Source organism: Chrysoperla carnea, chromosome 1 (assembly GCF_905475395.1).
Source record: "Chrysoperla carnea chromosome 1, inChrCarn1.1, whole genome shotgun sequence".
In the NCBI taxonomy this organism is placed as follows: domain Eukaryota; kingdom Metazoa; phylum Arthropoda; class Insecta; order Neuroptera; family Chrysopidae; genus Chrysoperla; species Chrysoperla carnea.
Window position 1 is genome coordinate 117749011 of NC_058337.1, and position 13315 is coordinate 117762325.

The window sequence follows — 13315 nt, forward strand, 5'->3', positions numbered from 1 at the left end:
CTAATTTTCTATAAATTTTATGATTCATGATAAATAAAAATATGCATTTACCATCTTTATATTAATTTTTTTTAATCAAAAAATATGTTGAAAGTGTTCCTTTTTAAACTAAATCACTTTTTTACTTAAAGTCCGTTTCACTATATTTCTATACCCTGCACCTTATAGACCTGTACCTTATTGTTACAGAAAAAAAACTATTCGTGTATAACTATGAAATGGAAATTAAAAAATCACTGTACTTTTTCGGCAAAATCGTACTTTTTATACAAATTTAATATTCATAATTTAATCAATAAATTTGGAAAAATAAAGGCTATGTGCATAAGTTCTCGGCAGTGGCGTATTTGGATTCAATGCCGCCAATACCCAAAATAAATATTAATAAAAAATTGAAAGAAGTCTCAGACAGAAAATCAGGTTTAATCGATTCGTCTATGGTATCTTAAGCGGATTAACTTGTTTTAATTTTTTTGTTATTTTGTTTAAAAGGTAATTTGATTGTGAGCACGACTTTTCTAATTTTTATTTTTGCGTTTATGATATAGTACTTCGAAGGTAACTTTTGATTCAACGTAATTTTGATTTAACAAAAAAAAAAACAGCTCTTACTTCAGACTACAGAGAATTTTTTTGTGCATTAAAATACAGGAGCTTTTTTATTATTTAAATAGGTTCAGTATCGCGTACTGAATGTAAATGCGAAAAATGCTTACAAAAGAAGGTGGGGGAAGTGTCTCCCCCTGTATAATGCATAGTTTTTTTATAGTATATAGTTTTTATTTATTTACATAATTTATTTTTTAATTTGAAGGTAGCATTTTACTCTTCCTCAAAGCCGCCACAGAACAGATTAAGTGCATAATCGGTTTTAAAATCGATTTAAACAAAAACATGGGAACGGAAAATTTTTATTAGAACAATGTACACATAAAAAAACAAAACTTAAAATTCATTCAAATTTATTTTTTGTATAGTACTTAATAGGTCATTTCTAAAATAATTCATGATGATCATTAAGAACGGGCGGACAACCGAAAATGGAGTAATTAGTTTATTTTATGAACACCTATACCAAAATTTTTTTTATACAACATGTATATATACATTTTATTACAACATGTATATATATATATATATATATATATATATATATATATATATATATATATATATATATATATATATATATATATATACATATATATATATATACATGTTGTAATCCGTTAAGAGATAACATAAAAGTTTAAATATAAAAACGCTTGTATGGAAATTAAGTCATTTTTTAGGCTTTTGATTAGATATAAATAAATACAACATTCCAATTTTGTTCAAATTTTACCCTTTAAGAAGTCAAAATAGGGGATGCAAATTTTTGTGTAATGACATCGGTGTAAAAAGTACAGAGAATTACGGAGTCATTACAAAATGTAAAACGGAAATTAACGCAAAATCACGCAAAATAGTTCATTTAGAAAAGTGAAAGTAAAGTAAGTTATGAAATACGACACAACCTTGAAAATATGTGCCTTCAAGATATAGGTATAGGTACTAGGTACTTAACCGATTTCAAAAAATTTTCATGTAGAGAACGCTTCATTTTCAAAAAATCTGCACCAAAAAAATAAAATAGACGAATTGTGAACAAAAGGAGGATATGTGACGGCATATGTCGTGAAGGTTATAACACAATAATTTTTGTATTTAAAATTGAGGTTGCTCAGCGAAGCGGGTAGTTCGCAGCTAGTAAACGTATAAAAAGGTAACGCAAAAAAACGAACAAAGACAAAATATAAAAAAGGAGACAATGACTAATTGTCATAAAAACTATCAAAATTAATTTAAAAAATCATTTCTCATCAACAAATCTATAATAGTAATACATTCAAGTAAATAATACAATGCAGATTTTGATTTTTTATTATTTCTCAAAAATATAAGAAAAAAAACAACAGTCAGTTACGAGTGACCCAGTGGCGATTTATCACAGGGGGGCCGTTAATTCTACGGGCCCACATACAGCGACAACACTATTGAAGTCTATTATTAAAACGATGCCTATATACAGTAGTAGCCACTATTTTTTTCTAACCTATAAAGACAAATTATAATTTATTTAGGGCCACTTTTCTATATATATAGGATTTTTTATTTATTTATTTTTCATTTTTAGTGTGTATTCAAACCAATTTAAAAACAAAAATATTCAACAATGGGTCTACCTGTCTACAATAAACTATTCTATTAAATATTTCAACAAAAATATTCAAGCGGGAATCGTACACATGGTTATACAGGATCTAATCTTATTATTCAAATACATCTATAACATAAAATTTCCGTTTCTCACTTAAATATTGATCTAGATATTAATCATAAAAGCCATCATCAGTTTTTTGATTTTTCAAATGTCAAAATCCATTTGTGGGACTTTTAAAACACAACCTATTACAAAACTATTTGTCGAATTTGGTTTGTTTTTGTCATGTTTTTAATTTTTCAGATATAGGCCGTTCAAAGAAACTGATTTTACGAATTTATTCAAAGGCAAAAAAATACTAAAAAGGAGAAAGGTTTTAGCATTTACTTTAAGATAAAGTTGATGGTCTTCGAGATATTGGCCAAAAATAGTTTTTGTATATATACATAGCGGTAATTAAAGAAACCCTTGCACTTTTGAGACTGCGTGTTACTAAGGTTTTAAATTAGATGCCGAAACCTTCCATTTTTTAAGTTTTTTATTTTTTTGAATAAATTTACGCATAAACATTATTTTAAGCGGACCAATACTGTCTTCTTGAACAATCATAAGCAACACGAAGGTCTAAATAGTAGATAAAGAGACAGTCTTCCATAATTAAGAAATTATATGATTGTTCATTACACCTGTTTGTGAATATGTATACTAGCACAACCAGAGTTTACATACAAATACATTTAATAAGAACGTCACATATAATCAGGAGTAGTCAACGAATTACAAGCAACTTGGAACGGTATTCTAAATGAAACAAGAAGAATACATTGTAAAACAGATATAGTTTTATTATATTTTAAGTAAAACAATGAATTAATGGCCAACAAAAAGAGAAGAATGTGAAAACCTGTAAACGGTACAAACAAGCGCCTACTTAGTAACAAAAAACAAAGCAAAAAAATACATTCAAAAACTTGTGTTTTCGCTTAGCACATTCTAAAACACCAATTCGATTGTAACTTTTTTTTTGGTCTGTTTTTGCTATTTTACAACTAAAAATGTTTAACTTAATCCAACGGCCACTGGACTCAAAATCCCACGTTCATTTCATAATTTTGTGTAATTTCAAAATAGAATTTTTATTTCAAAGTTTCAAGAGTCTCTTGGAAACTAGACATCAAGACTGGTGTTAAAGTTAACGTTACAATCATATTTTGGGGAGGAATTGAACACTGGGCTAGACATAGATTGTGCCGTTAAGCCACGTTATATCTAGATTGCCCCATACATATAGCTAGTTAAGTATATATTTATATCTAAATCAGTGGTATATTTAAGGGTTGGTAAAGGAGCAGTTGCCTACTGGACCCTGAAAAAAATGTGTGGGAAGGCAAAATCTGTTTAAAAGGCCACGGCAAGGGGGCACAAAGTTCATTAAGGAAGACTAAAAAAAGAGAGGAAGGCAAATTTTTAGGAAACGATAAAGGGTTCCACAAGGTGGGTTACAAAGTTCAATTACGAAGCCTAGAGAAAGGGGGGGGAGAAGTACCTCAAGGGAGGCACCAAGGTGATTAAGGAAGACTAAAACGGTTCTTTTAATAGATTTAGCCCACGACCTCAAGTACCTCAAGGGAGGCACCAAGGTGATTAAGGAAGACTAAAACGGTCCTTTTAATAGATTTAGCCTACGACAAGGTGGCGTTTTTTTTAAATCAGACTCGAAATATCCTGTTGCCTTACCTTCATTATAAAGTCTAAAGTAAGAATATTATAACTCTTTGTTTATCTTATTGCAAGAAGTTTATCGATGCATATGGCGACATCTAATCTTTGAATTTTTGGACCTTACTTAAAGCTATTCAAGGCTTATTTTGGAGTCTTATCTTACTTAACTGTAGAGATTGTGATCACCAGTGGTAATGCATATAAGATTATGCCTCTGTTATGTGTTTCCCATATTTAATTTATAATCTTTGCACTATTGGATCACTAAAAAACAACTCTATATACCGAATTTCAGCCCCTTTGGGCCAACGTAGGAACTGGAAATGTCTAAATATAATGGCAAATAGGTATATAAATAGAAAGGCCTAAATTAATCTAGATCATACTATTCCAAAACCCTCGAAATCATATTCTAAGGGTCATTAATCGAATTTAAAATGCTTGTTTCCGGTCTCCATTACAATGCAAAGCCTAAAGTTAATCTATAGTACTCTAAATATGGCTAAAAATATAAAAATACATACCGTCGTATGTTTTATGATTCTAAATCAAGTTCAGTGGCACCTCATACAAATAAAATATAAAAAAATAGGTTTCTTTCCATTAATTCATAAAAATAAAAGATGTCAACTGTCGACAAAAATAAATTCACTTGTTTATGTGTGGGCTAGCTTGTCTATCCATCTTGTGTGTCTGTTTTGTCAGTATGTGTCCATATGTGACCAAACGATATACATGCTAGTCAGCATAGCAGCATACAATATATACTAACAATTGTTATTTTACCTACGATTCACGATGAGGATTCACCTGATCTTATGTCACTACATGACATTGTGAATACTGAATTTACAGAAGAGAAAAAGGTTTTGATTATTCCCAAACATTTTACACAACATTCCAAAAACACACAGATATACACATGTTTACAGTGTTGTCGAATTTCGTGGGAAGCAAGCTGCAATATCTAAAAAATTAAAATTAAAACAAAAAATAGAGCGTCAAGTCACCATATTCATCAATAATCTTAATAATCAATTCTAGAAAATTCCAAATCATTCTGGAATGTTTTAGAATACCCTCTAATATTTTTTTAATATTGTGGAGCATCCAGGACACTAATACACAATAACCTTTCTATCAATGTAAATCCTTTCTGAGGCATTTTAATAAATCACTTTCAGACATTCCATTTGACACTCAAAGCGTTTTTAACTCAATTTATAGGAAAGGCAATGCGTTGAGGAATGATAGATATATCCTAGTTTCCTTATTCTAGCCATATTTGTTTTCATCCATGCTCACCCAGTTCCACGTACCGTAGGCAAATCCCCTAATTATCAATAGAAAACTATGGACTATCTAACTTCACAATCGCGATTAAGAGAAATGAAGCCCCGCAGATAGGGCTGCCACCTCAAAATTTGGGGAAAATATACCAGAGTGTCAGTATATTTCAGTAGTTCGTCAGTAAATGATATAATAAATTTTCATACAAACTTACGTCACATTAAGAGTTAAATTTCCAAAGATCCATTCTTAATAAACATCGCAAAATGAACAACCATGCTTAATTTCAAATCAATCAAGTGTTAAGTTTTAAAAATATCGTGATAAACCAGTCAGCCAGTCACGGAGTAGTGAGACATTGGCAACGGTGTGTCAGTATGTCACAAAAAAGTAATAATAATAAATATTCAAACCAAAATATTGAACATAAAATTAATTTTACATATAAACAAAAAAAAAATGTGTAGTCTTGTTTTTTATTGTTCAACAATAATATAATTATTTGCTTTTTGTATTCTTAAACTGTATTCTCTTTAAGATCATAATTTACAGAGTCACTCAAAAAAATACACATCTTTCCTCTCTAGAAATTTATAAACATTTCTTTCCTTCACTTTTAGGGTTCCGCCATCAAAGATGAAGCACCAAAGTATACAATAGTTGTGCCACTCTCTCTATAACTTTTAAGCCATGCGATATAATAATAATAATGGGGTTTAACCTCCATTCTTTAGACATACGTCTATAACAAATGCCACCCAAATCCATATTTTTTTAAAATCTTTATTTATTTAAACTTCATCCGAATGCATACAACTAAATTTATGATGTGGGTGGAGTCGGTTACTTCGTTCCGTAAGTATATCAATTTACCGACCCCATTATTTATTATTGATCAGCATGCCGGTGCCTGGATTCGAACCTGCACTTAGTCGATTAAATTGGGAAATTTGGGAAAAGTATCGTTAGTAGTCCACAATAAAGACTTTCAAGAAAAATTAGTTCCGACATAATTCGTTGGTAAAAATATATAAATATTCTTTTGCACAGCAAAAATTTTAATTATTCCAAATATTTACAAATGTAATACTTACAGATACTATAGTTTTTCTAAAATCAGTTTATTGCTAATTCAAAGCGAAATGCGAGGATTCCCTCGATTTCTATTTTTGGAAAGTGTCTTTTTGGTAATAAATATAATCCATATTTTTCCGTCAAAATTTCAGCAATTGGTGACTTAGGCCAGACACTCTCGATTCTATTCTAAAATATTCCATCTTCACCCCTTCAAATATCTAGCTATTGTACTAGCTGTAGGTACTTTTGCCAGGAAAAAGGTTCATTGTTGCTGACAACGGAACCTTTTTTGTGTGTACCACAAGCACTTGGCTCATTTTTATATTTATTTGTCTATGTTAATTTTTTTTTTTTTAAATCAATGCAACATAATTTATTTAAGCTTTTTAAGAGCTTTCGTTTTTACTGAGTTTGGCATGAGCAAGTTTTTGGAAATATATTTTAAAATTGTGTTTTATTTTCACTATTTGTTTAAAAATGTCCTTGTTCGCAAAGGTTAAGAACTAATTCTTTTGGATCTTTGTTTACGCATTTCATGCTATCAGTATGAATACCAAAATATAAGGCTGGAAAATTTGTTATTCAAAAATTACCACATAATGAAAATCTTAAAATTCACAATAAAAAAATTAGCATTAGAAAACGCAATAACTTATTCAAATTTTAATTTTCACGTAGTAGGTATAAGGGGCGTAACAAACGAGAGTTTCAAGGAAGAAAAGCACAAAAAGCGAAATAATGTGATTAATATAAATATAAAATAGGAATTAATTTTACGATAAGCAAAATTGTAGAAATCGATTTTTTCTATAACTTATCATAGCATAATTTTATCTGTCTTAATAAACTATAATATGTAGATTTTCGGTGGATATGGACCAACTTTTTCTCTAAATTTTTCGTTTTGTTTCCTTAGCTGCCGCATAAATTTTATTATGTGATTATTTTTAAGTTATGCTAACATTAAACAAAAAATTTGATTACAACAAACTTGGTTTTTGCATTTTTATACCGTGCATATATGAAATATATCAAGGTATACTAAGTTTAGTCCCAAGTTTGTAACGCTTAAAAATATTGCTAAAAACTAAATTTGCTATAGAAGTTCATAAAGTCAGTGAATAAGTCCATTTCCAGTTTTCTGCCTGTCTGTCTGTCCGTCTGTAAACATGATAACTCAAAAACGAAAAGAGGTTTCAAGCTAATAATTTTAAAGTGTGCTTAGGACGTAAAAAGTGAAATTGAGTTCGTAAATGAGCAAAATATTGGCTCTTGAGTCCATTGGCTCTTGAGCCCATAGGACCCATCTTGTGAACCGTTACAGATAGAACAAAAGCTTAAATGAAAAAAAAATGTTCCTTTTAAAAAAATAATCAACTTTTGTTTGAAACATTTATTGGTAGACATCACTGTTTACCCGACAGGCCACAAATTATATAGTACATGTTACATGGGAATTTTAGTTATGTGTGTGTGACATGTACGTAAGTGTGGCTATCTAACAGTGGACATAGTGATTGTTTTCATTTGTTTTAAATGTAAATTTTTGGTATTTTCATCATTCAAAAATCTTCAAATTCTATCCAGCCTTATCCATAATTATTTACAGTAAGTATTACATGTGGTAAATTTAAAAGAAATTAATTATGTAAATTTTTTGGAAAATTGCATTGTTCATTGTATGTTAATTTCCACAATTTCATATTGTTTATTAAAAAATTTATTATTAATTTTTTTCTAATTTTTTGAAATTATCCATTATTTGTGCTGCAAATTTTAGACATAATAAGTATGTGATTTTGCAAAATTACATTCCTTATTTATCATTTGTTAATTTTCATATTTTCATATTCCATTATAATAACGCTATTTTTAAATTTGTTTATAATATTGAATAATTTTGTTTTAATTATTATATTTTCTTTATTAGTTTTAATCAATATTATTTAAAGAAATATTTCAACAAACTTGATATTTTTGAAGCTTTTTTTATTTTATTTTTTGTGGAATCTGTGTTTTTTTTAATTGCATTAAGTAATTCTAATTTTATTTTTCACATAGTATAAGGGACATAACTAACGGGAGTTTCAAGGAAAAGACACACAAAAATTAGTTAATATTTGTAAAAAAGAAATTAATTTTAACAATAAGCAAAATTGCAATATTTTAAAGAGAAATATAATTTTTCTATAAATTATAATCGTACAATTTTTACTGTGAGTCTAAATATAACAAATTATTCTCAAGGAACACAACAAAATATCCCCTGATTGTTGTATCTGATAAATTTAAACCAAATTAATTATGTGGTTTTCTTGAAAAATTATTTGAACATTTTTTGTAATTGATGCATAAATGTAGGTGTTGTTTTTGTTATTTGTAAAAAACTGATTAAAATCTCCCAACTACCCCACAAAAAAGGGGGTTAGGCTCGCCTTTGAGAGGTCGATTTTTTGGTACCTACGAAGTTTTGCAACCTAATAAACAACTATGGAAAATTTCAACAGTTTTTTCTTTTAATCCATGTTAAATTTTCTGTGTTAATTATTATTAGTTTTGTTTTAATTAGATTTAAATTTTTGCTGAATTCTAATAGCAAGTTTTTATTTTCAGCTTTAAGTTAAAATTTTTGACTTTAAATTTTAAATTTCAAGAAATAATTGAGAAAATCTGATATTTTTAAAGGGTTTTTTTATGAAACCAGTGATTTTGCTCGTCTATTTTGAACCAAGGTAATGTCACCAAACCCAAATCAAGATGAATATGTTTTATACGAAAATGAATATGAAGAAATACTCCAAAGTAAATTGTCAAAAGAAAATACAAAATCAGACCAAGAAAGAAAATATAAAAGAAAATATCGTTGGTCTTATATAATATTTTTCACCATATTCCATATCCAAGCGATTTATGGCATTTATTTGATGATTACATCAGCGAAATTACTTACAACTGCTTTTGGCAAGTAGCTAAATTACTTTAATATCTGGCATACAATGTATTTTTTTGATAATCTAAAATGGGATTAATCGAATTAAATTGAATTGAATAATAATAAGAAGATAGATATCCTTTGTAATTTTCAGAATTTGTTCTTTATTTGGGAACATCATTTTCTGTTACGGCTGGAGCTCACCGATTATGGACACATCGTGCATTCAAAGCCAAATGGCAATTGAAATTACTATTGTTAATTTTACATACTGTAGCACTTCAAGTAAGTAGAGTTAATTTTTTATTATTGAATGGATCTTTTTCCTGAAAGTTGAAAGTCAGTCAACAATTTTTAAATTCCGTAGCAACCAAGTATTGAGACTGAAATTCATAACCCATACTTGAAATCTCCAGTGAATCACTACGTAGTTTAAAATTAAGTCGCTTCACGCTGTCTGTTCCTATTTATGATTTGATCTTTAAAACTACGCAACGGATTTTGTCCGTACTTTTCTCAGGAAAAAGGTCCATTTGATCGAGTTTCGATGGAAGGGGAGCAAGCAAAATAAGAGGAACAAGATTTTTGCTTGATTCGTAGATTTAAGACTCTCAAAAACCAATAAATGCACAATGTCAATTAGAAAATGGGCTGGCCAAGCAGTTATTGTCTTTCGCTGTATATTATTTTTAGTACCTAGTCTTTTTTCCTCATTTCCAAGTTCATTGCTGGGTACAAAAAAATCTCAAAAGAAGGAGAGTAATGAGATATTTTTTTGAGATATTTTACTCCAAAATATAAAACATGTTTTCCATATTAAGCAGTGCAAATTCTGGAATGGAATAAAAATACTTTAATGCAAAATGAAAAAATGCTTTGGAGTTTTACGTTGGTACATAATTTCGGTAAGGGTCTTAAGTGTAGGAATCAGAACTTGTTCATTGTATTTCGTATATCTGACTCCGTCTGGAACTAGTTGCAAATTTTTACATCATTAATAGGAGACATTATATAGATGGATATTATACCACCGATTGCATCATAAATATACTGATACAAATGCTGATCCACATAACTCGAAACGTGGATTATTTTTTTCACACATTGGATGGTTACTCATTGAGCCACATCCAGACCAAATAGATAAAAGTAAGACAATTGATATGTCTGATATAAAGAGTGATCCATTCATAAGATTTCAGATAAGGTAAGCTATATCACACCGAAGTGTGTTTTAAGAAATTGTCTCTTCAAGAAAAATTAACAATTAATTTTGTACCGATGGTGGAATTGTGCAAAAATATTCTTAAATTTACAACTCCTTTCTTCTATTTCTCTCTTTTACTTTGATTGAAAATATAATGAGAGTAAAATTTTTGAAATCCACCATCTGCGACAAAATCGATTAAATATGTTCCATTTGTTTTAGATATTATTATAGAATGATATTATTATTTTGGGCTTTCTTACCAACGGTTATTCCATGGTATTTTTGGACCGAAACACTTATAAATTCGTGGTTTATTGCTGTGTCCTTGCGTTTCATCTTTCAACTACACGTTACATTCTTAGTAAAAAAGTTGGGCCCATTTGTTTGGAAACCAACCGTATGATACGTAAGATAATATACACAGTAAAAAATTTTTTTTAAATTAAGTATTGAATCATCGAAAATCTTGATTGATTAATTTAAATTTATTTATTATTTCAGAATCACCAGTGCTCGGGAAACTTTGTTTGTTTCAATAATGACATTGGGAGAAGGTTGGCATAATTATCACCACGCATTCCCCTGGGATTATAGAGCCAGTGAATTGGGTGGTGGTCGTATAAATGTTACCACATTTGTATTGAAAAATATATTTGGGAAAATCGGTTGGGCATACGATTTTAAAACTGTTTCGGATGATATGATACAAAAACGTATTGCAAGAACCGGTGATGGATCACATTCACCTACAATTTGGGGTTGGGGTGATCGTGACCAAACAGAAGAAAACAAAAGTTTTGCTATTATTGAAAAATTTTGAAAAATGTTGACTTCTTTGGAATTATCTACATTTGTGGAGCCTGTGTATCATGAGAGCCTACGCTCTGCGCAAGAATAGACTCCAACGGATAATAAACCAGAAATATAACAGATTAATTTTCAGAATGAGTACTTTTGTTTTTTATTATTATAAGAAATTAGCTTTTCTAAATCCTTTAATAGAGTCTTGGAGATTGTTTATTATCGTTGTACGGACGAACTAGTGATGCCGCAAGAGACAAGAGAAGCGAGGCGATACAAGAGCACTTCAACGAGAGACGAGCCGACAATAAGAATCCTGATAATTATTTGACAGACTATCGTTTCTATTTCTCTTTTATTTTTTACTTCAAATTACGTTTCTCTCTTCGTCTCGCAAGCGGAATCGCTAGCACGTACACGAAACATTTATTTTCAGTTACTTAAGAGCGTTAGTAAAAACCGAATAAATTGTTTAGCAAATCTTGGGAAAGAAAACATTTTTTTATGCGTTAAGTAGAACTCCTCAATATTAGATAGGAAAATGGCTGTAAAGCTGTTTCTAAATTTTGTAAAGCTGTTTCTAACCCATCCTAAAATGTTTTCTCGACTATTCCGATCAAAACCTCTTACGGCCACAAAAATTTTTAACGAGTAATTTTCGAGCTACACATATATTATATTTATAGTACCTGTATGACTAGGAAAATGTCTTACTGCGAAATTTTTTCAAATCCTCACCAAAATGTTCTTTAGAACGCTCTAATCAAAATTTTTCACGACTACAAAAATTTTTATGGGGTACTTTTCGAGCTACGAGCCATTATAATGTATGTGCAGCTTTGATTTCCCGTAGCTGGAAAAATACCCGTTAGAAAGTTTTTGACCATGAGAGGTTTTGAACGAGAATGAGAACGATCTGAAGAACATTTTGGTGGCGATTTGAAAAAATTTCACAAAAAGTTATTTTCCTATCTAATATTGCGGGATACTTTCGTATGCGAAGAGTTGTTGCTTCCTATTCAACCAAATGGGATTAAATATATTAACCATTCTGGAAATAGACAAATTTAGCATAATGCAAGTTTACATACTCCACATAAATTTATAAAAAATAGAAGAAAAACATGAAAATTATAGTAGTTAGCAGCTTATGAACATAAAACGTATTCTTATAACTTCAATTACAAAAAAAAAATTATGCATACATTCATTCACTTACATAGCTCAGGAATCACGCAATAATGGTTAACGTAAACAAGGGAAAAAGGTTGATAACTTGTCACAATGTTATCGAGATAACTTCAATTAAAATTTTAAAATTTGCTTTTATTTCTTGCATCATATAACGAAACCTTAAACTACATAATTTTCAAAGATAACTTTATTATATTTATGTTTAAACCAGTGTTGTTAAGTGGTGGAATCGCCGGACAGAATAAATAAACAATGATAATATTCATCAATAATGTGTCCTAATATACAGTAGCTATAACTTCTCGGGTCTAGACTTCCGGCAACAGTGTCGGATTTACCATGTAAGTAGGTAGACCGTGGGACAGAAAGAATACTTTGTAAAATGATTAATGCATACTTGAAATTTCGTGCGTGGCTTCCTTCTTTTTAGTCTACTAAACTTCCCTCCACGACTTTTTTCTAAAGCGCTGCGTTCTCAAATGAGCACGATGATGTCATATTTAAGCTATTCGTCGAAAGGAATTTGTCGGGCACATTAACCACTTGGTAACATTAATAATTTTCACAATATGGCCTCTGTTGGTCGCCATTTTGAATTTTCATTATTGGCATACCTTCAGTAGCACTTCCAAGGTTATGACAAATCATTTGACGTCAAAATCATCCAAATCAGTCCACGCGTTTGGCCTCTAGTGAGCCATATAGAAACACACATATATAGCTGATAAATACATTCCACTCCTTTGCGTTGCTCAGTCGGGTTAAAATTCAATGTTATTAAAAGAAAAAACTTTCCAATTCTAACTGTTCATGTCAAAACGTCTTTTAGGTACTGTCTATTGTTAATTTTGATAAAAATTCCAATAAATTTACCTAAAATATTTTT

At 29.8% G+C, this 13315-nt stretch overlaps 1 pseudogene; it reads left to right on the top strand.

Annotated features, from left to right (window-relative positions):
• The first annotated feature begins 8986 nt into the window (after nt 1-8986).
• On the top strand, nt 8987-11345 carry LOC123305617 (annotated as a pseudogene).
• Nucleotides 11346-13315: the final 1970 nt, after the last annotated feature.